Source organism: Nylanderia fulva, unplaced genomic scaffold (assembly GCF_048542155.1).
Source record: "Nylanderia fulva isolate GAGA-0341 unplaced genomic scaffold, ASM4854215v1 Scaffold31, whole genome shotgun sequence".
NCBI classification, from domain to species: Eukaryota; Metazoa; Arthropoda; class Insecta; order Hymenoptera; family Formicidae; genus Nylanderia; species Nylanderia fulva.
The window spans coordinates 2,412,636-2,439,293 of NW_028190379.1; the positions used below are offsets into that span (position 1 = coordinate 2,412,636).

At 36.4% G+C, this 26,658-nt stretch overlaps 1 protein-coding gene across 1 annotated transcript in view; it reads right to left on the reverse strand.

Moving 5' to 3' along the window:
- Positions 1–23,417, reverse strand: part of olf413 (DBH like monooxygenase olf413) — a 214,656-nt gene extending 191,239 nt beyond the window's left edge. Inside the window, exon 1 of the mRNA XM_085484762.1 lies at positions 22,799–23,417. The gene's annotated coding sequence lies outside the window, so the exon portion shown is untranslated. The remainder of the gene's footprint in view (positions 1–22,798) is intronic.
- Between the last annotated feature and the right edge of the window lie 3,241 nt (positions 23,418–26,658).

Below are 26,658 nucleotides of genomic sequence, written 5' to 3' on the forward strand. Positions count from 1 at the left end.
TGGAACACGATGAGAATGCTATACGGATTGTGCTTCCAAAGTTTATCAATTATTGTTGTTGATATTTTTCTTAGCTCGAGAGAGTGTATTAACTTATAATTAATATGCGGATATGAATTTTGATTTTTGAAGTTGATTTCCACTTCTATTTCTCGGTCAATTTATAATACATAATCGAAAAATAATAATTAAGGAATAACATGTTTTGAACTATGTAGAACGTATAATAAAGTTAAAATATAATACGAGATATTCAGAATCAAAAATTATTTTTCCAGGGAAAAACAAAAATTAGACAAAACTATTTTCGTATTTAAGACAGGTAAAATTCTGACTGAGAAACAATAAAATTTCGTAATTCAATATATCCTGATATTATGTCATGATACATTATGCAGTGATATAATTTAATCTCGCGTAATACATTTTTCTCTCGAATTAGCTATCTTGAAAAATGTATTTTTCGCCCGAGATAACAAAGCCATAATATTTATTAAGGATATCCATTTTGATTCGTGCTTAAAAAAATACATACGCATCGAATGGAACATTTGTATTCAGCAAAGATGTCATAATACATATCTTAATCAGCGCTTTGCCGAGTTTGCAAAGCTAACTAAGTGCGCAGAGATAAAGATGCGCGCAGTCCAAGGTGTCGAGTTAAGGCGCATCGCGATTACAGGGAAAGAATGGGGTCTCGCGATCGAAAGCGCCCACAACGAGTAATAAACATAGCTGGCACATAGCCGTCGGGTACTCTCACGCCAACGGAAAGCATGCGCATAGAACCGGATTCTCTCTCTCACCCTTCGACGCAAGCTCGAATTTCCGCGTTTCGCCGCAAGGAACGATAACCGGACGGCCGCGTGCGGATTTCCGTGCCGAGCTTTCGGAAATACGCTCATCACCCTCTATGTGTCGGGAGATAATGCAAGCGCGAACAGAGGGGCAGAAGGAGCGATATTCATTGATAAAACGACAAGACGTAATGATACGAATCAAAAAAAAATTTTTTTTTATTATCATCATTAACAAATATAAGTATCTATTTAAAAAGGAGAATTTTGTTCTAATTAATGTATGTTAAAAAATATGTTTTCCTCGTAATTAAATGTTTGATCGTTGACGCGAAGAATAATGTTAATTGAATAATACTTTTATTTTCCTCACGTGAGAATGATATATCGATTCGTGCTATAAGGAGAAATTGATTACTTTAATGATAGTGGAAGTCATGCACGTCGCTGCCGGCGGCAAACCCGTCCTTCCGGAGATCATTCGTAGAGATGACACGTAGTGGAAATCTAGACTCGGTCGTCTGTCGCGGTCGAAATATACGAATGCGTCCGACTGACTGTCCGGTGATCCTTCTTCGTTGCGCGCGCATCGATGGAAATTCTGGACATGCATGGTGTGCGAAGCTAAGCCCGGCGAATGACACACGCGGAGCGGATATCTTTCACAGTGGGACCGATTATGTTTCGCTCACGCCGGCAGACAGTGATCGATGACGCGCTCGTATCTCTGTCATCGGCGTCGATAAGACGCAAATAAACAAGCCCTGTCGCAGCTGGCGTTATTAATTAAGCCCGCACGCAACGCGGTCACGTGTGCCCTTCGAGGCGATTAAAGTTGAGGGTTAGTGGCGTGCGAGAAGTACAACGAACACGAATGTGTCCTTAGGGCACTCCGATTATATCTACATAGTACTTGGAACAAATATTTAACTCGTGATTTTACTTGTATTTAATTACTATGTGATATTTTTATGAAAATTGCGCAAAAATGATTCGAAGAAAAACGATGATGCAGTACGACTGCTTAAAATAAAAAATCTCAATTTCAATTTTTAAAAATATAGTATTATAAAGAAAATAATTATTATTTTAATATACATATATTGTATATTAAATTTTAATATGATATGTATACAGGGTGTATCTAAATAAATGCGAAAAATTCTAGGAGATGCTTCTTTGTCAAAAATAAAGGGGGATTTCTTATATAAACATATAATTTTCTTCAATTTCAGACAAATTGAAAAAATAAAACTTGATGGATATTTTTCACTATTAAAAAGAAAGAATTTATTAATATTTAAAAAAATAACAAAGAATTATCTCCTAAATTTTTTTTGACAATTGTATTTAGATGCACCTTATCTAATTCAATCACACATAATAATTTTTCTTATCTTCATCATTTATCTATTTTTTATTTCAGAAATGGTCCCATAATTTTGCACGAAATTACCCAGCGAGAAATATCTTTCAAGTCGAGGGGGAAGATTTCAAGAACGGGTACAGAAGCTATATCCGAAGGAAATCGGGGACGACGCTTGAAGCAAGAGGGGTCCAGAAACGAGGCGAGGCGAAACAAGACGAGGCAGGCATGTAGACACGCTCATCGAGCAAGTCTTGTATCTCGCGTTCCTTACCGTACTCTTCTTCTTTTCATCCCCTTCGCCTCTCCCCCTACCCCCGCGCGTTCTACGCCGTGTCGCGCAAGCTGGCATCCGCCCACGCGTCCACCAAGACCATCGTGCCGGCAATAGCACGTGGAAGAGAGCTCTTGGTGTTCAACCCCGATACCACGTCGATCGTTTCCACCGTATTTATGGTATCCCGGCGCGAACGGAGGCACTTTTCCTGCCAGCGGTTTACGTCGTCTCGCATGGATGATACTGTCTTCTTCTTTTTCCTCCCTCTCCTCCTTTTAACCACGATGTACCGGGAGATATCTATATACTTATGCTACTGCAGACTGAATAAATACGAAGCAATTTAGGGCACTGCGAAGTTCGCGAAGTAGGACAGTATATATGTTTATGCAAAAATGTTGGCGAAACGCGACTCGTAGATATCTCTATGTAAGAAACAATCTCTTTTTTTGAGTGGAAATAAAAAATCGAAAACATCAACATTCTTTTAACAATAGACTATTTTCGCTTATACTGAGCGCGTTTCGACATCATGTAATACGAGAGCATTATATTCTTGTTTTTAGCATTTCACATCCGTTATTTAAATTCTTTCTGATGCATGACTTTAAAGTTCTCAGAATTTGCAACAGTCAAAATGCTCAATATATTTCTGTACCGCAAAAGGTTAATATTAATAAAAAGTTCCTCGATCAGCTTTAAAATTAATCTTCCAGAAAAAAATCCGCGAAGCAAACTTTACCTATCAATTTAGAGACACTTAATACAGATTCTCGGCATCATTTCACCGAACACATTTAATCTTTTGGCATAATAGCTCCTTTTTATTTCTTGTCAAATGTCATAAGCGACTATTATTGTTGAAAGTGACTTTTTGATAGGACTATCTACCAATGTCAGCGCTGTAGCTTAAGTACATAGATATTTCCAGATAGGGTATCCGAGTGCGCACGTAAAACGAACCGTTAATTTCGGATGATCCTCTATTCCACGCGTGGTCTCTCGCGCACTAAAATCATACGGCAGAATATCATCTGGATATTCCGGGATCCACCGTTGCTACTGTCGCAGAGAATCCTCTATCCGATTATTTAGCCGGTGACGTCGTCGTGAAATTAACAAGCGCGATTTTACTCCGCGCGATGTCTTATGAACGGGAATCCGATAGACGATAGGTGTCCGGTATCCCGAATACTTTGCAAGCTTGTAAACGTATCACGTTGCATCCGGTGGTATATTTCTCCACGCAAAAGAGAAGAAAAAAGAAAGAAGAGAAAGAGATTTATTAGGTCCTCTGAAACCAAGTTACTTTCAAGCTGCAAGCACTAAATATCTCGAAACGCCGTTTGAGAGATTTAACACATCGAATTACTATTTCGAGTTCTATTTTCTACGCATGTGAACTGATCAAGTTTACACAAATTATTATAAAATTTATACAGGATGTCAAGTAATAATAATCTACCTGAACACGAAAGATGATACGCGATTATTACCGGATATTACCAAACATCCTGCGTATAAACGTGCAGCAAGAAAATTATGGAATAATTAGCATGCGCTTCTATATATCGCCCGCCTTTATCGCGCGTAAATTATTAATAATAAGTTATTTTCCACAAAATCGGTTTTTTATTAATATCAAAATTAATAACGAAAAATATTTCCGAATTATTTCAATCTTAATTTTACAATTACGAGGACCATTAGCCAGTATCCATTATTTATTATTCAAAACTCCTCGTTAAATATACAATTAAACGTCGAATTAAAATATCACATATATAAAAGCGGTGATTGATAAAAAAAATTGTTGGGAGGACACTTTCATTCATATTTTACCTTAAAAAAAATCGACTCGAAATTGACGAAAGAATTTGTCGTTATAAAGTCGGTGATTTCACGCGACATCTTCATCTACTCGTAATTCACACAACAGCTGCGAAAATCAGTCAGTTCTCTCTCGCCGAGGCGTCGCGCAGACTAGCATAGCGTTTCGCTCGGAGCGCATCGATCTCGGGGTTAAACGGCCGGGGCATCTCCTGGCACACATCCCCGTTGGTTCCCCGCGCACGTTCGCGTATTTATGGCATCCGAACTCGGTGCGAACGGGACCGCCGCTCTCGCGTTTCACGACGAGAAAATCGCGTTACCGCCGGAAACGAATCGCCAGACAAGACCGCGAGATTCGCACGCTCTCGCAGCCCTAAAATTGGAGTACCTCGCAATAGACGCAGGGGAATCCCTGAGAGACCGGAGTCGAACGAAGCGGAAACGGAAATATCGCTCTTCTCTTCTCGAAGAAGAAATATTTTAGGAAGAGAACCGTCTTTCGCGCATATTCCATATATACGATATCGATACGAAAAATAGAGGCTAAAATAAAAGTGGAAGAAACATCTCTCTTCATTTTTGTATGAATAAAATACTATGGAAAAGTTGACCATAAACGTGAATCTAAATCGATATTTTCGTGTTTCTAATAATATTTCTTTCCGCAATGCCTTTTGTATCCTTGTAACTCTGCGGATATCGTTGTTCAGCGAGAGAGCACCTCGGCATATTAAATATAATGCAATCGAAGAAGGAGCAACGAACCGCGCGAATCGGTACGCTTAACTGCATTATCGCGTGAAGTGCTTCACAATGAGAATGATCGGAAGCAAAGAGAAGAGACGAGCGACGATTACGGATTGGAGAGAGGGAGAGATTGAAAGACAGAGAGTGAGATAGAGGTGCAGATGGATTTAGCGCGCGAGAGCGAAGGCGCAGGCGAAATGGCGAGTGCGCGCACGCGAGCGGAAAGCGAAAGGGAACGATGAAAGCGATCTATATAGCAGTCTCTTCCGGTCGAGTCAATGGCGTAGCGGCCGACGAGGTGGAGAGATTAGGTTCGCGTCGGGAATACCTTCGTTAGGCGAGGCACCGAAATAACATCGCGATAGAACGCGAATGAATTATTAATAATCGTCTACTAATATTACATTTTTTTTTCTTACAATTTGTTCTTGAAAAATGACAGAATATTATAGATACGTATCTCGTGATATAGACCTACTACTTGTATAATTTTCCATTTTTTTTTAAAGCAATTAACTATTTAATATAATTTTATATAGTGTTGCATGTGTTAATATTTGTGGCTTTAGTTAGCTAATAAATAATAAAATATATGATACAGAAAATAAAACTGGAAGAAGAAAAGGCGAATTTTTATTAAAATTCGTGTTAAATAGACACTGCGAATCAATATATGAAGAATAATTATTTTAAATCGCTTCTAAAATTCGATACAAATTATGTTTTCGCTTTACGGCTGGAATAAGAGCTTCGAAAATGTCCGCGAAACTTTTAAACCCTTTAGCGTCGGTTACGCCTTAAAAGCTCACCCGGTGCAGCGAGATTTTGTAAGTTAAGGTTAATTATACCCGAGTCTCCAGGCTACTTTAAAAATGTCAACATTAGTTATTTTACGGAAGCTGAAACTGCAAACTAAATGCGTGCTCTAAAGACTTTTTTTGTACAATTATGCACAAGCCACGTTCATAATCCACTCTCATGTTGTCTTTGTTGCTCTTTTTTTTATTTGTGACATTTTTATTCTTATATTTTACACGAATATCTTATGAAAAATAGTAAAATTAATATTTTTTTCGCGCATTAAAATCTCATCATAAGAAATCTCTCTTTAGTCGCTTCATTTAAATTTAAAGTTATTTAAAATTTAAATTACAAATGCTTATGTAATTCTACCTGTGTGAACAGTTATTTACATAACACCAGGTATATAAACCGTTGGGATATGTAATACATAAGATCGATTAACAGGTATTACTTCAACCGGATATTACTTAATGGCTATACATAATTTGACTAACAATTTGCTCGTCGACACCAATATTGTGCGAAAACAGAGTAAAGCGATTAAATACAAACTTCTTAGTATTCATTGTTCAAATATTGATGCTATGTTCTTTAAATAAACTCTCTCTAAGGATCTCAATGCAACCAGTCTACGCAAGATCACGATCGGGTGAACGACAAAATAAGACGAATTGCTTCTCGCGTACGTAATGGATCAATGACATTCGCGTGGCTTTGTTGTAATTTACTTGGCGTCCAATAGAACTAGAGATCAGAACGGTAGCGTATAAGAGACAAGCGCGTGGTCGTGATCCTTACATCTAATTACTTCCTACGAAGATCATGAAACCTAAGCGAAATCCCATACTTGACTTGCAGAGAGAGTACGGTTCCATTGAAACGCTTGTGCTTGAAACTGCTTTTCATACTAATTCTCATTACTCTGTGTACAGAGAAACGATAAACAAAAAGGCAGAAAAAATACGATCACAGATATACAGCTCCCCAAGACTGTATTAAATTTTCTTTAAAAAATGATCAAATTATTTAACTATTTCCGAGAGATAAATTCATATTATGTAGACGATGTGATTTCTTATTATGTCATTAAACAAATTTAATTCCAATATAATCTTAATTAAAATAAAAAAAAGTAATTTTGTTTAAATCAATTTCGTAAATTCGCCATTCTCTTCCTCTGTTCAATAAAGGAATCAATTCGGCAAATTTGCAGCACAATTCCGTTTCGCGCGCCAACTTCAACTTTGAATTAACAGACGCGTTAAAGCGTCGGAAATCCTTTCGCGGAGGAACGTTACATCGCAATCCGAACGTGTTCGCTCGAGCTTGCCTCGACTTTCGCGGAGATGATCGTCGACGTGGAGACTAACAGGCGGAAACTCTATGCGCGGTTGCTCGAATGTGCGACTCGTCGGTCGGTTACATACATACGTACTTCGAGAGAGAAACCCGGGACACACGCTATCATTAGACGTCGACCGCGGTAGCGTTACGGTGAGATGTAATGCTCGCCTCTCAAGGAGAAATGTCTTCCATCGGTCTGAAGGAATAAGGAGAAGCCCTTTTCGCCGGCGCGACGTCTCTTTTCATGCCATTGGATTTTAAGTATTTTCCGCGCAAGAGTGGATTAAAGCGGTCTAATTATCGAGCTGGTTTAGCTCGTCGATTAATTCTCTCGTAACTCTCTCGAATCGGAACCTGCTCGAAGTAACTGATGTAAACACTCGAGTATAATCTCAACTTTTAGATTTAACTTTTTGATAGCGTGCAATGCTGTAGCTAATATTAAAAGTGAATTAGTCGTTGTTGCGTCTAGATTAATTTTTTTTTAAATTATTTGTATCATGTAATATATAACATGAATTACATGTATATGTAATAAGTATAGATGTAATAGTGAGAAATTGCAAACTGTGATTTGAGAACTGAAAGCTGAGCGTTGCAAAGTTACAAAATGACAGTTCGAGAGTTTGGATCGGAGAGTTAAATGTTAATGAAAATGAAGGACAGAAAGTTGAGAGTATACAGTTTTGCTGCAATACGCGTTACATTCTCTTAATTATCTTGTTCAGATTAATTGGGATAGAAACGGAGTCGGATGCGAACTGTATCATTTTACAAACACTTTTTGCACTTATTATTCAAAATCATAAAAAAAGTCAAAAAAATTTTCATCCGTTTACACTGACACATTGCAAGCTTATGTAACCAGGTATATTTACAAATGTCTGCTTGTAGGATTCTCGATGCTGACAAAATTCAGCCTTAAAAAAAAACGAGCTTGAATAAGAGGCAATTAACTGCGCTTGGGATCGGACTTCCACTCAATCACGATTACGATTGTTGGAACGTTGCACGTTTAAGCGCTCACCCTTCGTTTGTTTGCGCCGCATACTTCGAATGCCTTCAAATAACCGGGCCGACGCGACACGAGGACTTCGACAAATTTATTTACCTGACTACGAACGCCCCTCGAGTCCTCTCTCTCCCTTTCGGCTCGTCGTCCATTCCCTCTCAATTTGTACACCGATGTCATTCGCGCCGCGCGAGATAATTAAAAAGCCACGGCTGAAGCACAAAAATGAAAGGAAACTCGATTTGAGATGCGTTATCGCCGTTGCTTTTTGAAGCGCGATACCGATAGCATTTTCATTATTAACGGAGAGATAGAAATGTATACAGAAACTGTATTCTCTCTTTCTGTCCCTCTCTCTTTTCTCTCTCTCTCTATAGGAAAAAAACTGCATTACTATTTCAAGCATAATAATTGAGTTAATAACGCGTTAAAACTAGAGCGGCAAAATGCATCGTGTAATTTTCCAAATTCTTTATTATTTGCCCTCCTTTCACTGCGATCAATTAAACGATACAATGTGTTTTATTGTTATCATATATATATCTGTATAGATTGAGAGGCATTGTGTCGATGACGTGACGGTAAATGAACGATAAGAAGACTATATATTCTTACGAAAAGTACAAGCGTTGCCAAAGATCAGCTTATTCTCGAACGTGCACCTAAAACGCCGATAACTTTACCTCGAAGTTTCCTCATTAAGGTTCGCGAGAGGAAAGAGGAAAGTTTTCAACGAAGAATGAGAGAGCCCAAAATCGCGATCAATGATCATATCCTAAATAACGATTCGTAAGTAATAGTCAAAGATAATTTTCAACTCGCAGTTTATATCGCACCACCAATATCGTAAAATAAAATATGATTCGCTATATGAAGAAAATTAAACAATCTCGCGGTGTGATTAAAATTAATTTATAATTATAATATTCTAAGAAATTATATATAATTTAAATGTCTAATCTTGCGACATTATGATACTACAATATTAGAAAATGTTTTATATTTAAATGAGACTTAAAAATTGTCCATGAAAAATTTCAGAAATAATTACTAAATTTTTGTATAATTCTAATGAATATTGTTCTCATATATGTATCAGAAAGATACGAAGAATTATTAATGTGCGATTCTTCGGACAAATTGCTTTTTTCCACTTGAATACACATCGCGAGTTTGCGTCATTAAAAATTCAGTATCTTTCTCACGCCGTACCAGAGCAATAATATTTAACGTTGAGCAACAACGGGATCCTTATGTGTCTCGGAGGGCATTTGGCGAAAAGGAAAGGCTCGAACGTGCTCGAGGGGCCCCATCATCGAGGGTGCTTAAAGTCATGCTAGCAACGATTTGTGTGTGCTCCTGACGGTTTCGTTAAAAGAGTTCTTTTGATGGCCATAACACAAACCGCGGATTAATTCGAGCTCGCGGGAACATCGTTTATACTTGCGACCATGCGAATGCACCGGCGGGCACAAAATTGCATAATAGCTCTCTCTTCATGTGTCTGTCCCCCTACCTCCCTCCCTTTTGCCTCTCTCTCTCTCTCTTTTTCGCTGCGTAGCACGCAGATTGTTCACGTTAAGAGACGTTTGATACTAATTCTCGCTTTTTGCAAGCTTGTTTGAAATCGCACTGTGTAGCGTTCCCAAACGTGTATATACGGTAGTGCATAGCGAATATGTAGTACATACTCGTCTCTCGAAAATAGCATCTCTGCAAACTAATTATCTTGAGAGAAGTCCGTTCAACGTACTAATCATATTCACTGAGTATACGTATATACGAATTAGGACCATGTTGCATATAATTCGATGTTGCAGACGAGACTCAAAGACCATCCAAGATAGATAATTTTGATAAAATTAGAAATTGTGTACATATACATATATAGTATATATTTATAATAAAAATATTTTGCACCTATAAGAATAAAAATTATTTCCCATTAATAAAAATATGTTTCTAATTATCTTGTAAAAATATAGCTACTTTTTATTACTCTAAAATAATATTAACATATTTCTTTCTCCAGTTTATATAACTCCCACTCTTCATCTGTTTTTACAAAGGCATCCCGGGGCATCTCGGTATAAAATAATCTCAGCATAAAATGACACACAATTCAAATAGTATTTTACGAGCAGATTAATGTCGTTTGCGCGTAAACAAGAGAGATTTGCTGTAGGTGCAGCTGCACATTTCTCGGATATGGTCGAGAGGGGACAAATGACGAACAATTTAATGTTTCACCCCTTCGTAACAGGATCTGTTTCTGTTATCTTCGCACGTGATACAAAAGTGCAGTTGCGGATGCGACTGCTAGGGGAGGACAACCGGTGTTCCGCGTGATACCGAAATGTAGACGCCTAAAAATACTCTCGCCAGAAACGCTATATAATATAATTATCTCCGTGATGTATAGAGTTGCCCGTTCATTTCTAAACGACCGACATTTGTCATTCGTTGCAGATGACGCGGGCTATCTGTTGTATCCCTTCGGCTCCCCCATCGTTTCTTCACTCGCAGCACGAGGTATTAAAATTTCTCATTGAAGCTTAATAAAAAAAAATTATTTCAAAAACGAAATGATGATAATCTCGTGGCTCTTTATATTTTATTGGTTTTTTTTTTCATTTTGTCGATTATTTATTGCCACTTGTGAGGAGATTCTATGCTTGAAATGATAGTGGGAAGGTTACGATAGAATATAAAGTGACGTTTTTTTTTTTTTCAAAACCATTTAGATACGTGTTACGTAAATGCGCGCATCAATAAAAGCGAAATACATTAGATTATTTTTTTTGCACGCAATAAACTGTAGTAAGTCAATAATTTTTCGTGTAATGGCGTTCAAATTAGTTTATCCAAAATGTGCATGGAACAGAGCACGATCGACACGATGAACCCAAGTTTTCCGGAAAAAACAAACTTCGTTATCCACGAGGGCCGTGATAGGCGCGGTAATAGCGTCGTTTATTTGATTTCCCGCTTACCAGAGCGAATGCCAAGCGAAAAAAAATCTACATCAATATCGACATCGATCGATGCGCGGCGTGGAACGATATATACCGATACTCGATTAATCATTTCGGTTCATACCTCGGGGTTTTAGCGCGCGACAAAAGCTTGAATGGCCGGATTCCGGCGAAGCGTGACGGAACGCGAAACGGACAATACGTATGAAATATAACGGCGTCGATGAAAATTTCTCGGGACAAAAGCGGGACGCGCGCTTTTCCGCGACCTCGACGCCGCCAAATTCGCGAATTAGCAAGTCAAAACGGCGATGGGAATCGTAGTTCGATTAATTATATCATCTTTCCGTCTCTCCCATCTTTCTCAAGCCCTTCGCTCTGAAATCCTAAATTTATACTCAGTATCACGAGTAAAGAGCAAGTCATTCTTGCAGCTTCTCTCGGAATAAAATCACGGAGGAAGCGAATGCGATCATCTCAGAACTAAAAAGCAAACTAACAGGCATCTCGTCGTTCATCTTCCTGCTCTAGAAATAGCTAAAGTTTGCACGATGCAATTTTAAAATCTGCACGAGATAATCTCGTTTATATAAAATTTTTCGAATAAAACGATTAATAAAATAAAAATTTGTCAATGGTATAAAGTTATTGTGACAAAATATTTTTGGTACTGGTATAAGCAATTTAAATAAATTCCTACATTTCATATTATTTTTTAATATAAATGATTTAATAAATTTAATAATTAATTATAATAAAAAAATTAATTTTTAATATCAAATTCCTAACGTATTCTTTTCGAGAATTATATAAACATTATCAATATTGTAGAAAAAAATGAATAGTGACGAAAAATTGCATACTTGATAAGTATGCTACGAATTTAAATATATTAATTAAATTCAAGCATCGTTGTTTAATTCGAGCGAACTGCTTTTCCGATGACAGAAAACGGCGTGCACTTTTTCACCTCGCTTCAAAGCGACGAAAATCAAGAACGTCGCGACGCCGGCTTAACGCCCACGTTGCGTCATTAATACGCGCAAAAGATCAAAGGGCGAATCATTCCGCTCGCGGGCAGTTGGGAATTAGCAAATCAAAGGGAACCGCTAATACACTTTCCTTGTGGCGAAATGACGACTCTTGCCTTAGTAGGTCTCGAAACGTCGAAAGGGCAGACTGCAATATCGATCACATCTGCTACCTTTGTCTGCCTGACAGACAAAGGGCTCATTTTCTCTGATATTCCAGGGAAAACTGTGTCAGCATCGATCAGTGAGATCGATCTCTGAAGAAAGAAAAGTGGTTTTGATAGAAAACAAACCATAAAACTAATATTATCGAAGCTAATATAATTCCAATATTCGTTATCATCTTTGTACGTATAACAGCAGTAAAGAATAGGTTAATGAAGTTTAATAAATATAATCTCGCGCCGTTCTCTAAATCCAAAGCTTAAGGGGTTACATACACCTAGAGGACCGAAAAATTAACCCAACTTTGACATTTTATTCCGACTAAATGAATAGTGGGAAAGACGAAAATTTTTCGCAATTTTTGACAATTTTATTTCAACACGTCGCCATTTTTTAACAAACGACAAAATCGAAATTCGCCGAACGTCAACGACCAACCATACTACTGTTAACTTAAAAACACCATATGGTTTTTTTGTTTCAGACGGATCGTTTAGACGAGAGAGTGTCCACCGCAAAACACGTTTTTTCCAACGCCAGCAACCATATTTTGTTTCTGTTGCAATTTTTTAATTATATTTATTTTTTTTTTTTATATTGTCAAAAAATAAACTTATAATCATAAAAAGTCTTATTTGATTCCCACTATTCATTTAGCCGGAATAAAATGTCAAAGTTGGGTTAACTTTTCGGTCCTCTAGGTGTATGGAACCCCTTAAAAGATTCAACAACGTCGCATTTTGAAGATTTATTGTTATTTCACAACCCTCTTATAATAGCGTATCATTTAAAGCCGCGCAGTTCAATATCCCAAATTCGGAGCTGAAAAAAACGTTTTCTAGAGTCGTAACGCAATCGATATCGACATCCCAAATTCGGAGCTGGAAAAAACGTTTTCTAGAGTCGTAACGCAATCGATATCGACATATATTCATCCTCTCTTCTCCTAAAAAAAATAGAAAAAATAAAAATAAAACAGCTGAAAGAAGCTCGAGCGATCGTCGTGCGCGCGAAGCTAATTCGACATTAGCAAGTCAAAGTGTGCGAACGTGCCTGTCATCGTCCCGCCGTCCTACCGCGGATAATGCGTACCTTTGTCGCGACGAAATGATGGTTTTCGTGAAGCAGCTTAATCTCGTCACCCTTCCCAAATTGCCGGGTCGTCCCATAGCGGCTGGTGGCGACTCCGCTCTCTCCATAATTTGTAAATGCGCCTCGGCCTGGTCCCACACACCAGCCTCCCCATATCTCCCCTCCCGTTCTTTCCTTCGTCATCTTTCATTGAACTTTCCACGGCGAAATTACAGATCGAGCGACAAAACGCGAGAGAGTTCAGGCTTCGTTTTCTCTCTAGCTCCCACACCCTTCTCATGCCCCTTACACGTTATAGCATTCCTCGCGGCTATCATTATCTTTAACGATCATTCCGGGCCGGACGGGATCTCTGATCGGTCGATTAATTCGATGTTTCAATGACACGACGCGGGCAAGGCGCGAACACGAGTCGATGATCACGGAAGATGATCGTCGACGGTGCGACTACCGGGAGTATAACGTAATTGGATTGTGAAACATTGTTAAGGAATTACCTAACTAAATCTATTCTGCAGTGTTTTAAAATGAGAATAAAAATAGAAAAATACCGAAGATTAAAGCGTGAGTTAATTAAAAAAACAAGAAGAAAATTTAAATACAAATACTTATAAAATTATAAAAAAAAATTGTTATAGTAAAAATTTAATTTAAAAACATTCGAAATTACATAAATTATTTAGACATAATTTTTGTAATAAATTTTATAATACAAATTTGTTTATAAAATTATATATTGTATTTTATATTATATTTTATATTATATATATTTTAAGAATAAAATATCATTTACGCGTAAAATCTCTTCGGTTAAGTCAACCCAATGTGTACTGTGCTCAGATTCCTCGAACAATGCTGTTTTGAGAAATTCGAGGCTGGATTATTAATTGGATGGATTCTCAGAAGTGATAGTGCAAATGCAAGAGACGAGGATAAGCAACTTTGCCAAATCAAATTACCAACTACTCCATAACAATCCAAATTCAATCGGAATTCACGAGCTTCGCTATGGTCTTGGCGAAGGCGCCATAGAAAACAGAGGAATACAAATGCTACATTCTTGAATATATAATTAATTGAAGGAGCAAGCGGATAAGAGAAACATATCGAATTTAATTACATTGAATATTCTATATGATTACCGGAAACTTTTAAAATTTAGATGACGATAATAATAGTTTATAAGGAATATATTTGCCTCTCTGAGGCCAGCTTTATTAAATATTTACTCGCGAAGATCGATAACGCATATGATATAATGAAAAGTAATACCTAATTTATCTCAAGCATATATGTATAAATCAATCCTCCTAAAGACGTGGCATAATCATCCTCGCCCACTTGTCTCTTTGATTAGTTTGACATTTAATCGATAGATGCGCATACGTTAAGAGCGAACAATGATTTCTCGTAGCGAGTTATTCGACCTTTGATCAATGTCGGATTTATCCCGTCCCATAATTATTATGCTGTACCCGACGCTGACAGATAATTTAAATAAAGAGTTGCGCGCGCGGAATTAACGAGGGCCTGTGCAGTAATGTCGGAATGACGATCGTTAATTGTTACAGCGCGAACGAATGTTTGGCAGCACGACGGCACGTAGTTGTTCATTTTGGATTAGGATAATTGGGCTTGCAGAGGGTGTCAAACACCAGGGGTCGCCGTGCTCGCCCGGATTTCGCTAATTGGTATTATCAAGCTTTAGCGACTAATGATATTAATTGATGCTCGTCATCGCGTCACGAGAATCAACTCTTTCCGAGGTACCGGGGGTTTTATTAACCGGAAGAAAAAGCCTACATTTGTTCCTTTGCACGTGATAAATAATTGAGAAATGTTTGCACCCTTGTATGTTTAATCTTTAAACAAGTTGTTCGATAAAATGGCTGAAACTGGATTATTATTAAAGCGCTTATATATTATATTTGTTAGATTGCGTAAAATTGTTTAATATTCATAGTATTGCGCACATTTACAAATAACTAAATCGTTACTTCATAGTTATAAATGCGCAAAGAAGTTTTCTTGGAAAACAAACTCTAAAGTTCTCAGGTATTTTAAAACTTTGTGAGAAAGTCGGATTTCTCGGAGAAAAGCACGCCGAAAAATCAGATCAAGTGGAGAACAATACGCGATATCTCATGTTCTCAAATCTCCGACGCTTGGCAGGCGTTGCATAAGACGACAGGATGTTAAGAAAAACTCGATGCATGCATATAAGCGCAAGCGGAAATACGTGACAAACGTGTGATTTGACTGTAAAGTGAAAGGGTGTCAGGGGCTCACGTGGGTGCCGCTTGAGTGAAATAGTACAGAATGGAATAAAACGTATGAGCGGTTCGTTTTGAAGGAGTGACACGTGAATCGTGTAAAACATCTATATAATCGTAAATATACGATACGCGAATAAATTATTTATGAATGATATCGTGCGTGTGTTGCGACAGAAAGGGCGACATAAAACGAAGTGGACTAATGTAGAAAAATAAGTTTTGTATACACTAATAAATTACTATTTTGATAATTGAACGTATATTAGTATTTAAGTCAAATATACGTTTTGTTGGATTTATATAATATATTTAATTTAAATATTTTTTATGTTTAATTTTAACAAAATAATATTTAGTTGAAAGTTTTAGTCAAGTTAAATTTTTTCAGTGTATAACACACATGAAACAAACAGAAAAAAAGAAAAAAAGAATTCGTCGTCGTAAAAATAATTAACCTCGAAAACCGCTGAATTTAAATTAGATGTAACAAATTACCGGCTCGAGAACGAGTTTACGTTGGAGATTACATTGGAGGAGACTACCGATTCGTTTGCGTCAGCCGCGGGTGAATATATAATAAAGCGTATACACTCGCCCTTTAATGAACCCCCTCTATGAAGCCGGATATGACGCGCGGGCACGTATAGTCGCGCACATACGCGGAAATGAAATTGCGAAATGCTAAGTAGCATGGTGTATTCTTGGAAGTCCTCGTCGTACTTATCGGCGTACTTCAACGCCGCTTAATTTATAGAGGCATAAAATAAACCCGGGGATCGATATGACTCGCGTACAGACGCGAAATCCACTATTGTAGTACACACACATAAACCCAGAGAGAAAGAGAGAGAGAGTAAGTGAGATCCTAATCGCGTTGACTCGCGAAACGAGAATTCGCGTGAGCGAATCCGTCCGTCCATCCCCATCTCTTACAACCCCGACTCAAATGCCGACCTTTAAAGGTATTCGCGTCTTATCTGCCGGGGCTATTTAAGACGTCGCCCACGATTCCCATCGAGGGAGATATCCGCGAAATCATATACGCGGATAAACTTGCGACGGATATGTATCGTAAATTTAAGCAAACGGAAATATCCGTGATTTCCATGCTCTCATTGATTCGCCCGGGGATTAGATAAATGATGCATGCTAAGGGAGTCTTCCACGTCTGTTCGTCTATCGATCGTGCTAGATCTTGTGTTTATTTCGTTCGTAGGAAAAGACCATTTTGAAACGTTATACTATAGCAAATTCGTCAAATTTATACTTGGAAATTGAATAAGAAATATTATTATCACACAAATGTATGTTGACGTCGGATTAATCCAAGTTATTTTTCGCGACAAATTTAATATAACTGCCTTCTAAAAAGTAATCTAGAAGTTATTTAAAAATAATGGTTACAGCATTTTTTTGTAGATTCTAGACTTAATTACTTGAAAATAGTTAACGTTCTGAAAAGTTTTTCCATTTATAATTCGACCTAATAATTTATAGCTCAAACAAAATTTGACGCATATCATATAAAACATTTCGCATAGATACAATATAAAAATATAATATTAATCGTCGCTAAATCTGATGTCATAATGTTTCGATAAAAACTTTGAACGTTAACAAAATAATATTGTACAATGACTATTTAAATAAGATAATTTTTAAGCGAAATATTATATACACAAATTTTCCAAGCACTAGTACTCTTGTATAAACTGAAAACGTCACACGTTTACTTGCCGATATCTTTACAATTTCAATGCAAATTGCACGCTACAGTCTGCGTGACTAATTTAATATGCCACGCTACCTTATTATCACACGTAACAGAATAAAAAGCTTCAGAAATTTTTGTACTAGAAACGCCGTGTTCATCGCAAATTGTCAAAATACACGATCGACTGTGTAATGTACTATAATTTTATGAAATAATAGCCTTATTTATCGCCTAAAGCGCATATCGCGCTTTTAAATTCTAGTCAATATTTAATACTGTTGCATTACATCAACAGCCAGACATTATATTCCATTATATTTTTTACATGAAAAGTGTACAGAACATACAGAAAAAAATATTATATTATAATATTTATATTTAGTTTACAAAATATTAATAAAAATAATAAATATAATATAGTTGAAATACCTATATGGAATATATTGAAAAATACAAGAAGCTATATCGGTTTATCGTGTGCGATAAAAATAGATGTCGACATATCGATATCAATTTAAGCCACGATAATTTCGGTGAGCTATATTAAATTTCTCTTGTAAGTAAGTAAAACAGTAACGAGTTTCGCAGAGCAAAAGAGAGATTATTACGAGCATTCAATTTCGCAGATACTTAGATTGGCTAATCCTTCAGGAAGCAAATTTAAAAAAATCCACTTTCGTCATACGAATATATAGTATTACAGTAAAGAACAAGATCCGTTAACAGATTGCTTTTTCCGCCCGACGGCTGGACGCTAAACGGGAGAATAATTTTCATGCGAGAGCGACGAAGGAGAAAGGGAGCAGGAAGTTCGTGGAAACGCACACGCGGCCTCAACGCGGAGGCGGAGGACCGTCTACGAGAGCGAGAGCCGAGCGAGAGAGCTTAAAGGAGATAGCCGGTAAAGATCCTCACGGCATAGGACGTCGCGTGATACATCGCTCGACGGCCGTCGCGCTGTCTCGCGTCCGCGGCAATCTTGTCACATCGCACCTGGCCAAGAGAGCTCCCATTCCCAGAAATGCGCACGTGCAGCGTTTTTTCGCGATACCAAACGGATGAATCGAATTCCTTTTGTTCTCTTTTTCTTCGATGGAAGAACGACTCAATTGCTTTTTGTATCTTTTACTAGATTGCTTTCTAGAAATCGAAGACGATGGTAAATAATCGAGTATTAAATATCTAAGAGATATACACTAATATAAATCTACTCGAAACAAGAGTGTTACATTAATGTTTTTCGTAATCATTGCCTTTTTTTATTAGATTATAAAGCATGAATGAGACACAGAATAATTTTAAGACACGAAATAAAATATTGAAAACTTTTATACTCAAGATCAATATCAGTTAGATATATTTAGTAGGTTTACATTAATTATTGCTATTAATTATTTTCCTGAATTATATGTAAGAAATTGTTAAACTATTTGAACGATATGCAATATCCCCATTAATTTTTTAAAATCTTTTCATTCTAACAATAAGAAAAGATTACTCGAACAATTAATACATTTAAAAAAATTTAAACGTATGTATATTGGACTCAAATACTAATGTATGTTCAATTAATAAAATAATAATTTAATTAAAAGATTTAGTCAAGTTAACATTTTTTTCAATGTAAGTAGCTGACAATATTAAGACTGAAAAATATACAAAGATATAAAATATAGAGAATTCAAAGATTAATTATGCATTTTTTACATTCCAATTTCTCATCATAGACATTCAGAAAATGATATTTCGTTTCAATAGACGAGAAATATTTTATTTCTCACCCAATATTATCCATATAGCGTAAAGAATATAATAATAATTTACCATAAGCTTCTACTACGCACTCATCACAGATTCTCTTGCTACCTTCATATTTTTCGACTATATATATTTATAAAACCACCTAAGAAAGAAAGACACCCATCATATTATAAAACTTATACTAATAAAAATCGACAGTCGTGAAATATGTTAGCTCCTAAAACCTCTAAAGCATGCAACAGTTTAAGAAGAAGCCTCGTCAAGAACTGTCAAGTTTGTTTACGCATTAGGAAATGCCCACGACTTAACCCTTTCAAGAATCTTGTCATAATCCTAATGCTTGCCCTAAGGAATGTTTAACATTCTACTTAGCGATTATCCGTTTCAAATACAATGCTTTCTATCTGTTTCCGATTTTCCTAGCAGATAGGTATAAGAAAAATTACTCGTAAAATTCTCACGATGTTAAAAAGTCCCGTGTTAAAACGCTTGACTGTAGAAAGCTAGAAAACTATAGAATTAAAATATAGAATATGTAGAATTCTGTCATATTTTGAAAGTGACATATATTTATCAAAGACATTAAATCGATCAAATAAATTGGATAATCTTTCTTGTTTTATTATAACAATTTATTACTGATTTATATAAGAAAGTTATATAAGAATAATATAAGAAACAAATTATATATATGACTTTCTATAAATCTTAAACAATGGAAAACGTTGACTTGGATGAATTAAGATTTACGGACGCCTAGAACAAAAAGATTCTAAAAGAGGAAGAAAAATTCTCTGCGGTGGGCACGACGCAAAGAGTTTCGTTCGGATTTCTCTTATTTTCGACTTGGTCGCACGACACGACAATGCTCTTAAATTCACCGTCTTGAACTGCGGACAACGCCATTATACCCAGAGAAACTTTCACGAAAAAATTCTACGAACGTGCCCGTAGAAATTAGGCCGGTCATTGTCGGTTCATTGAAAATTCACGGAAATCGAATCGGGATGTTACATTTGGCCGAGATTCGTGCGGTCTCTCGCATTGACGGAAAAACTCTCGCAATATCATTCACTGCGAGATTAAAGCAGAAAAATTCAGTGTAACGCCGAATCGAAAATTCAAAAAGTTTTTCACATATGCATATAAAAATTTAAGGTACATGCACGACATAACAATGCCCCGATTCTAAATCTGTTCAGTATCTAAATTTATCACTGTATCGAATAATTATATTTTAATCTAGAAGAAATTAACCAAAAAATAAATGTCATTCATTTAGAGAGTTCTGTTTGAACTTAAATTAAGTAAAATAAATTGGAGATTTAAATAACACACACTGAAATAAAATTTGTTAACTTAACTAAATCTTATTTTGTTAATTGAATATATAAAAAAATTTTAATTAAATATAAAATATTAAATCATATCATATAAATTTGACTTAAATACTAATATACATATGTTCAATTAATAAAATAGTATTGTTAGTTAAAAGATTTCGTCAAAATTAACAAATTTTTTTTTCAGTGCAGCAATTATGAGAAGCACATACTGAATTATTGTTATGGAGAAATCGACTTCGTATTCGTCAAAGAACCTGTCGTGAACAGAAATAGCGATAGTGACAGCTTGTATATGTGTGACACTATAGTATGTGCCACATGACACTAAATTTCCGCGATTTAGCACAAACTTTAAATGGGATCCGAGGTCGGTTCTACCATTTTATATATATATATACGCGCAGTGACATACGCGCCGGGATGTTTCGCATGATCGAGAGCCTTCGTGTTTTACGATCGCGCGATTTTATTTTTTTTCTGTCGCGCGTGGCGAGATCGTTTTCGTATTTCGCTATGTATTGTTGAGCGAGCTCGCGGAACGACAGACTGCGCGTGACAGGCGCCACGGCATAAACATCGATCTGCGAATATTACCGTGAAGGTGAAGCATTACTCGCGAAATGACTCTCGCGAGTCTGGCAAACTATTTGGTTGCCAGGTAAATCAGAAACTTTAACCGTTTACCTATCAAATCGGCAAGCGGCGGCGGACTGTTAACATGCTGTTTGCGTTCCTCGCGATACGATTGCGCACAATATTTTGTCCGATAAAATAGAAAAGATTTCGAATATAAAAATGTATAGATTTTTGGAGAATTGTCCACGGAAAAAAATTAGCTACTATAGCTTTTTAGCTGTCCCTCTAATACACATAAAATTTAGTTATCATGCCTAAATTTTAGCTAATATTTTTTAGCTGTAGCATTCTTCGCGTTAAACTATAGCTAAAAAATATTAGTTACCATATAGCTAAAAAGCATGATAACTAAAATTTAAGTTGTATTATATGAGCAGATAAAATTTTCCGTTGAATAACATGTATTGATATATCTTCTTTTAATAAAAGGAATAATATATATCGATATATCTTCTTTTGATAAAAAGAATATTGATATATCCTCTTTTGATAAAAAGAATGTTGATATTCTTTTGATAAAAAGAAGATATATCAATATGTTATTCAACAGATTTACAGTTTGACTTTTGTGTTATTTTCTTAATAAGCATTAATGTTTCGCTACCAATTCGCTCTGTTTGTGTAAACACAGTTCTCGATTATTTGTATAAACATAACTCGAACTCTGTTTCTAAAAGGTCACCCCGTAACTATAAATGTAATCAATAAATATATCAATTTTGCGACAAGAACATCTCGTTTCAAAAATTTAAATTATAACGATGAAAAAATTATTTGTTTCATTTAGACAAAACGAAATAAAAATGTAAAGAAAAAAGATATGTATTTTTATATAAATATATGTATAAATATAGTATAATTTATTACGTATAAAATATTCCTTTAAATATGTATATATATCACGCAAGTAATTATTATCGCATAAAATTCTATATTTTTGAACAACTTTTAATGATGTACTTTAATAAAGAAGCAAAACATTATTCAAAGCAAAAATTTTTCAACGCTGCGTTAAAAAACATCCATAGAGAGAAACGCTTAAAAAATATTTCTTTAAATTATTCTTAAGAATTCCTTTTCTTTCAGAAAAGTCTTATCTCGAGTTACCGTGAAATAACATCGACAGATTTACATCGTTCGATTTCTAGAATTTTCGTCGTTTCGGTGACTTATCTGGAAACTCTATTTATCGCTATCATGTGTCAGACTAGTGACTCGTTTTACGAAACTCAGATTGACAATGTAACAAATGTCAGAGAATCCCAACGATTTATGTCAGACAAAAGTTGGTCTATTGTGTCGACGAATCGAAAAATTGTACCAATCTTTAGCAGACGAGCAAAATGGCAAACAATTCTTGTTCGATCAAAATAATCAATTTATCAAACTAAACTCCTATATCAATCTAAATTTTCGTAATCGCGATGAATTAAAAAAAATTCCAAATTTTCCGATAAATATGTCACGGAAAATTACTAATCACACCATTCTATTTCAACAATGCTCCGAGACTATCTAATTTCCCTTTTCAGACGTATTATTCGGAATTTTGTTTACCCTTGTCTCGTCGATATCTACAAGATAAAAGATTTGTCATTTCCGTGAAGAGAGGAAAGACTCACCACTTGGAAGTATAGACGACGGCGAGATGCCTCGACGATTTTGATGAGCGTCGCGACGCGTCGTCTCGAGAAACGACAATCCTTCTCTTTCTCTCGTTATATACACTCGCGTCGTTAAGAACTTCCCTCCTATCCACCGTCCTGGCGATCACACACTTCCGCCACTGTCACTCACTCACTTTACGACCTCCTCGATTACGCCCTTCTATATAACCGGAGCCGATAACTCTCTCTCCGCGACGAGTCGATGATTGACAAGCATTCGCGCCTCGCTTCTTTTCAATCTGTTTATCCGCGCTTCAGTCTGTTCGTCGTTCACGACACTCCAAAAGTTGCGTCACGATTTGAAGCAAACGTCACACTATTCATCGATGAAAAAAATTTCGTCGATGTCGAAAAAAAAAAAAACTTGGTTTCTCCCGCGCGACGAAAGAGATTGCGCGGATGATCAAAGACGTCGAAAGTACCACTCAATGAGAACGATCGTATTCTAATTCGCGAGAACCTCTTTTCTCTCGTCACTTTTCTAAACGATCGAAATTTCAACCGGCTTTTCGCTCGACAAGGAGACGCGCACGAACGCCAGCCAACCGCGCGCCACGGTACCAGCCTGTGAACTGAAGCGCCAGCGCGACCTGCAGCTAGGTTCCGACTGGTTCCTTCAGCCTCCCCACTTTCTCGTCCCCACCAGATCACCGAGCGCGCGCGACTCCGTTCGAGAGGGAGAGAGAGAATGTTTTCCCCATCCTTCTCGTTCTTACCCCCTTCGCGAATCTGTCTCCTTTTTCTCTCTTTCTTCACGAACTTTTTTTTATCGCCCTCTCTTTCTCATTTTTGTCCTTATTCCACTCGCATTCCAACCGTGGTCAGTTTCTCTCCCTATGACTGCCCTGTCCTTCCCTATTCCATGTTCCGACTGCCTAACACCGACCCTTCACGTACGAACGACCACCCCCAGACTCTTCTCCGACACAGAGGGCACACGATCAACCTCTTTCATCTTTCCGTCTCTCTCATTCTTCTCCGAGAAGCCGCGAGGTGCACCCTTCGCCAAGGACTTTCCGGATCTCCCACACATTCTCTCTCCTTTCCCATCCCTCGTTCGCGTCCTAACCAGCCGTTCCTTTCAGAAATATTTCGACGTCCGCGCGCATGTACATCCTTGCACCTGACTCCTCTCCGTCGAGTTTTCCTCGGCCCGAGGAAGCGCGCCGGCCAATCCCGGGCACATGTTCGACACTTCCACTCGTGCCATTCTTCTCGGATCAGAAAGGGGGAAATCTCTTTATCATACTCGCGAGCAAGCGGGCTCTACGTCCTCAAAGAGAATGATGTTACTCTCTTTTTTTTTTTTTCTTTTTCCTTTGACTATTAGATTTCAAACGTATGACGCTCAGAATCGAAATTTCCACCGAACGAAGCTATAAGCCCAGTCATTTTCACGGTTTATCGATGCAAAACGCGGTTGAATAATGAAAGCCCGATCATAGATTGCGCGATAATAAATGATGAACATTTTCAGGCGAAGCTGGGATTATTTAAAAATAATCAAGTGTGTCAAAAGAAATATTCTGACCTCAGGTAATTATTAATTTAATGACGTTATAATGACTAATTTTTCTGTTCTTTATTATATTGCGTTTGTTCGTAATACTAATGTTAATTTTACTAATCATATGGTCATTGTAGGACAATATGGTTTGGAAACGTTTTATAAGAGTTTCTTTGGTTAATATTTACACCATAATAAAAAATATAAAGTAATATGTATAAATTTTCCAATTAATCAAACATATCTTATATCTTATTGTATATAGATATTAATATTTTTTGTGATAAATATTAATCGGACAAATGATCTCTTATAAAATTATCTCTTATATGAAATATTCTAGAGTACGTAAAGAGACCTTGATATTAAAGGGCAAGAGATGCACGAGTAGTAGAGAAACGGTGATCGAATTGATGAGAAACGTTTTAATTATTAATATACTAAATTACAATTCAATATGTTATTGCTTACGAATAGACTATCGTATAGTACAGATGACCATCTCATATAACAATTTTATATATGCTATTTATTTCGTTTTTAAAAAACTATAAATATAAACAAAATAGAATTTTCTTCATGCGAATATATTTTTCATGAGTTATTTCATAGAAATAGATTACAATGTATTGAAAATTTAAATATCATTGAATTTTAAATATGCATATTGATTTCTCCTTCAAGTACGTGACTTAAATCAATGTACATATATGAAATATAGTCGATTCTATTTACCGGACATAAATTTACTAACGCACGATACACGAGATATTTCAATTTTGCTGATGTCGCTGCTAATGTAATTATGCAGATAGATAGATGAATATGCTTTAGATGCTTGAAATATATATGACAGGTACTGAGAATGTATACTGAAAGCATGAGATAGCACCGGCGATGACTAATGACGCCTATTTCGCGATACTTTTGCTCATATGACAGCTCACTCTTATGACATGCGCGCGGCATCTCAAAGTAAAAGGATCTACATATTCAATTAATTATCGGTTAATTGTGGTCGGCGCAATGCGGGTATCACTATGGTATCGCCATGGTGGAAATTAGCGTAACCTCGTGAAGCATGAGAACTCGTCGCGCGTATCGAATTTATGCGTGTTGCCCGCAGTGGAAATGGAAATGTCACTCGCATCGACGCCATTCAGCGAATGGGAGAGCTATGTGAAAAGTGTCTTGCAAATAGTGGTGATGTAATTACGAAATCGTACCAAAATTCACACCGCAAATATGCAGTAATCCCCGGGAGGACTCTGCAGTTTTCATCATAATGAAAGGGATTTATAAGCAGCTTCGCAAATTAATCTAGTTTTATTGAAATTTTCATATATTGAGCTTAAATCAATTTTCCATGATGCGAAAATTTCTCTCGGTTCGAACAGAATTGTAATTTTTATTTTACAATAACAATTCGTTTTATTTTTTTTTTCAACGGTAATATAATGAACAATACGATAAAAAAACATAAAATATTAACTATTGCAAAATAGAGAAATCATACCTGTACGTCTACACAGAGAGAATTTTCTCTTAGAATTTATCCTATGAAAATCATGATAATTGTCGAATATGATATTAAGAAGAATTTTATAAGAGATCTTATATCATTTTATAAGAGATTTTCCGTGTATTGGAAAAGTCTCCTCCTAAGCCCATCAAATTTCGCGCTGCCGCAAGCAAAAAAAAGCATGCAGAATTTAATTCTTGCCCCCTTGGCTTGAGTACACTCGCTCTTGAAAATTGGATTTTTTTAATGAAACCTTATTCGCCTGGAAGCAGCAGCAGCCGAAGATTAAGTTTCCCGGTAGACAATAACGGTACTTGCCTTTAACGGCTCCTAGAAACGTATTGCAATTATGCTTCATATACGCGCGAGAAATTATTTAACCTCAGTATTTTGACATTTGTAATATACAATATATGGAACATAGAATATCAATAATATCGTTTATATATATAATAATAAATATATAATAAATTCCGATTATACATACTTGACTATGTTTAAAGTTTCACGATAATGCCATCGCCGATTCTAATCTCATATATCATTGCGATTATTAATAATATAATATTGCAAATATTATTTAACTTGTCATACTAATATAGCCATAACACGGTTGAATTATTTATGATGATATATTGGACACCATACAATTTTTAAGCGCGCATAATTGAATACACATCAAAGTGTCAAAGTTGTTTAATACAGACATCTTTTTTTAACAGATAACTAAAATTTTCAGACCGCGACGACACATATTCTCGGAAATATATATATATAGCTACAAAT